Below are 4,689 nucleotides of genomic sequence, written 5' to 3'. Positions count from 1 at the left end.
GGATTGTATTTTGAATCCTGTGATCACGTTTTGGGGGCTGGCCATTCGGCCATGCCTGAACTCTTTGCTTATGTATTTTCAACGGTGGAGTTTCTGCACACCATAGATTAAGGGTGTGGAGCTCTGCTGTACCTCAAGTATTAATGAAGTTCTATTTTCTTTTATTCAAATCTCTCTTATTCTTATTCCAAGATATTCATTCGTACCCAAGAACATGATGAATGTGATGAGTCAAATTACCCTCATCATTATTCTCACTTATGAATGTATGTGATTGACAACCACTTCCGTTCTACCTGCAACAGAGCTTGAATGCGTATCTCTTAGATTCCCCAACAGAATCTTCGTGGTATAAGCTAGATAGATGGCGGCATTTATGAGGATCCGGAAAGTCTCACCTTGTCTGTGGTATTCCGAGTAGGATTCCGGTAATGAATGACTGTGACGTGCTTCAAACTTGTAACCTGCTGGGCGTCAGTGACAGGCGCAAAAGAGGGATTCTATTCCAGTAGGGGAGGGAACCAACCGGTGATTAGCCGTACTGTGACAGAGTGCGTGAGCATTAGTTTTCACTGCGAGGATGGGATGTAGCCATCAGCCATGGGTGATGCCTCCAGACGATTAGCTGTGCGAGTGACAGCCGCATAGGATATTTCCCCGAGAGGATTGAAAGTAGCCACAGTTGATGGTGAACCCCTAAACAAAGCTTGCCATGGAAAGGAGTAAGAAGGATTGAGTAGAAGCAGTAGGAGAGCAGGCGTCCTTGAGCTCTACAGCATCTCCATCCGCTTATCTGAAATTCCCACCAATGAATCTGCATAAGTATTCTATCCCTTTTATTATTCCTTTTTATTATTTACTCCAATAATCACAATTACCCTTTAATCTCCCTAACTGAGAATTGCAAGGTGACCATAGCTTGCTTCATACCAACAATCTCTGTGGGATCGACCCTTACTCACGTAAGGTTTATTACTTGGACGACCCAGTACACTTGCTGGTTAGTTGAACGGAGTTGTGTCCACTCGTGCCAAAAATCCTAAGTTCCACAATTCTACAGTAAATGCAAATCAAAGAATAGTGATCACAATTTCGTCCACCATTAACTAAGTGGTAGCAATGAACAATTTGTGATCACAATTGAGGAGGATAACTAGGATAGGACTTCTAGTTCTAATATCTTGCCAAGAGCTTCGTTAGTTTTTAGTTTATTTTCTTTGCCATTTATATTTCTTGTCTAAAATCTCAAGAAAACCCCAAAATAACTCACAACCAATAACAAGACACTTTATTGTAATTCTTAGGGAGAAAGACCCGAGGTTCAATACTTTGGTTTATAAATTTTAGGGGTTTGTTACTTGTGACAAACAATCTTTTGTGTGAAAGGATTATTGCTTGGTTTAGAAACTATACTTTACAACGAGATTTCATTAGTGAAATTCTAAACCGTCAAAAATCCAATCATCAAAATGAATGTGTATCAAGGATGGGACAATCAAAGGTGGGATGAGCCATATGCATATGATCAATCTTCATGGCAACAACCTCCACCAATGCACTTTGAAGAAGAGCCATTCTATGATGCATACCAATCCAATGGCTATGGTAAATCTCCTTGTGACTTTCAAGAACCACCACCGTATGCCTTTGAGCCATGCCCTCAACATAGCCCTCAACCATACTCGCAAGCCCCTTTTCACCAACCACCTCCATATGACCCTAATCCATGTCCACTATACCAACCACCCTTTGAGCCATATGAACCACATATAGAACCACCACCATTCCAATATCAACCCTTCCAAGAACCACCTCCTCCATACCATGACCAAGATGAACCACCTCCAATGTATGAAAAATTTCAACCACAAGATGAATTCTACCTTCCACCACAAGCCTCCATGGAAGAATATCCATGTCCATCTTTCAAGGAAGCAATGGATCGGTTTCAAGCAACCGTCCGTGAAAAGTTAGATGCATGGGACGCATACCATATGTCCAAGGATGATTGTGGAGGAGCAACCGAAGAGGGAAGCATGAAGGGGATTGTAGAATCTCAACTTGAGAATAATAGATTGGAGTGTGTTGAGCAATAAATAGAACAAATGGAGTACATAGAACCACCACATCATTACTATGATGAACCACCTTTCTATTATGAACCCTTCCCCCAAAATGATGAACCCTTCCACCCACCCCAATCTCTAATGGATGAAACCCTTGGTGTTCTTGTTCAAGGGAAAGAAGAGATGAAAAGGGATGTGTAAAATTTTATGGCCGCCTTGGATGCAGTAACAAATCAATTAGCCTCCCAATGCTTGAACACTCAAGGAACTCCCATGGCTACATGTGGAGAATCGAATGAAGAACATAGCATGAAGGAGAGATTGAAAACTCTGGTGGAAAATGAGGGAAGTTGCTTTGTGTTGGAACAACTGGAGGAAGCTAGGATTATCGAAGAAAAGGAAGAAATGGTTGAAGACTTAGGAGATGCGGAACCCCATGGGAACCTAGAGTTGAAGAAGACCCCTCCAAGAAGATTGAAATTGATGTTAAGGAGGGATGTGCACAACCTCCAAGGAATATTCCATATGAAGACTTGGATGGGATAGAACAAGAGTTGAGTTCCCATGGTAATGAAGAGCAAGCATTAAATTCTAGTGGTGTTAGATCCTTTGAACGTGAAGAACCTTCTCCCGATGGGATGGAAAGTAATGCGGAGGTAAGTTTCTCTCACCCTCCCATTTATGAATTGAGTAAGGGAAAAGGCTTAGATAAAACTATTCAAAAATCAAAAAAATATCTTTTCTTTATTTCCCTCCAAATTTTCGAAATTTTGGGTTGGCTTAGTCAAAAATTTTTAAAATTAGTTATTTCTTACAAGTCAAGTCAAAATTTCAATTTTAAAAATCTTATCTTTTCAAAATCTTTTTCAAAAATCATATCTTTTTAATTTTTTTTATTTATTTTCGAAAATTTTAAAAATTATTTTTTCAAAATCTTTTTCTTATCTTTTATATCATATTTTCGAAAATTAGCTAACAACTAATGTGATTGGTTCAAAAATTTGAAGTTTGTTACTTTCTTGTTAAGAAAGGTTCAATCTTTAAGTTCTAGAATCTTATCTTGTAGTTTCTTGTTAGTTAAGTCAATTTTAAAATTAAATCTTTTTATCTTTTATCTTATCTTTTTCAAAGTTTTATCTTTTTCAAAATTTGATTTCAAAATATCTTATCTAACTTCTTATCTTCTTATCTTTTTCAAATTTGATTTCAAATCTTTTTCAATCAACTAACTAACTTTTTGTTTGTTTCTTATCTTTTTCAAAACCACCTAACTACTTTTCCCTCTCTAATTTTTGAAAATTCTCCCTCTCTTTTTCAAAAATTATTTTCGAATTCTTCTTTCTCTTCTCTTATTCTATTTAATTATTTAATTACTAATACTTCTCTTCACCTCTCTTCATCCACAAATCCGAAATTCCCTCTTCATTCTTCTACCTCTTTCCTCTTCTACTAACATAAGGGAATCTCTATACTGTGACATAGAGGATTCCTTTCTCTTTTCTTGTTTTCTTCTCTTTCTTATGAGCAGGAACAAGGATAAAGGCACTCTTGTTGAAGCTGATCCAGAACCTGAAAGGACTCTGAAGAGAAAATTAAAAGAAACTAAATTACAACAATCCAGAAACAACCTTTCAGAAATTTTCGAACAGGAGAAGGACATGGCAGCCGCAAATAATAATGATAATAATGCAAGGAGAATGCTTGGTGACTTCACAAAGCCAACATCCAAGTTTGATTGCTTTTCCCTTTTGCTGTAAGAGACAGAGCTAGAATATGGTTGGATTCACAACCTAAGGATAGCCTGGACTCCTGGGATAAGCTGGTCACTGCCTTCTTGGATAAATTCTTTCCTCCTCAAAAGCTGAGCAAGCTGAGAGTGGATGTTCAAACCTTCAAACAAAAAGATGGTGAATCGCTCTGTGAAGCTTGGGAAAGATACAAGCAGTTGACCAAAAGATGTCCATCAGACATGTTTTCAGAATGGACTCTATTAGATATATTCTATTATGGTCTCTCTGAATTTTCAAAAATGTCATTGGACCATTCTGCAGGTGGATCAATTCACCTGAAAAAAACGCCTGAAGAGGCACAAGAACTCATTGACATGGTTGCAAACAACCAGTTCATGTATACCTCTGAGAGGAATTCCGTGAATAATGGGATACCTCAGAAGAAAGGAGTTCTTGAAATTGATGCTCTGAATGCCATATTGGCTCAGAACAAAATGTTGACTCAACAGGTCAACATAATCTCTCAAAATATGAATGGATTGCAACATGCATCCAACAGTACTAGAGAGGTAGCTTCTGAAGAAGCTTATGATCCTGAGAACCCTGCCATGGCAGAGGTTAATTACTTAGGTGAACCTTATGGAAACACCTATAACCCATCATGGAGAAATCATCCAAATTTTTCCTGGAAGGATCAACAAAAGCCTCAACAAGGCTTTAACAATGGTGGACGCAACAGGCTGAACAATAGTAAGCCATATCCATCATCTTCTCAGCAACAGACAGAGAACTCTGAACAAAATACTTCTAATTTAGCAAATATAGTCTCTGATCTGTCAAAGGCCACTTTTAGTTTCATGAATGAAACAAGATCCTCCATTAGAAATTTAGAG

Source organism: Arachis duranensis, chromosome 4, assembly GCF_000817695.3.
Source record: "Arachis duranensis cultivar V14167 chromosome 4, aradu.V14167.gnm2.J7QH, whole genome shotgun sequence".
NCBI lineage: Eukaryota > Viridiplantae > Streptophyta > Magnoliopsida > Fabales > Fabaceae > Arachis > Arachis duranensis.
The sequence above is the reverse complement of the archived record's forward strand: the minus strand, read 5'-3'. Positions refer to the sequence as shown.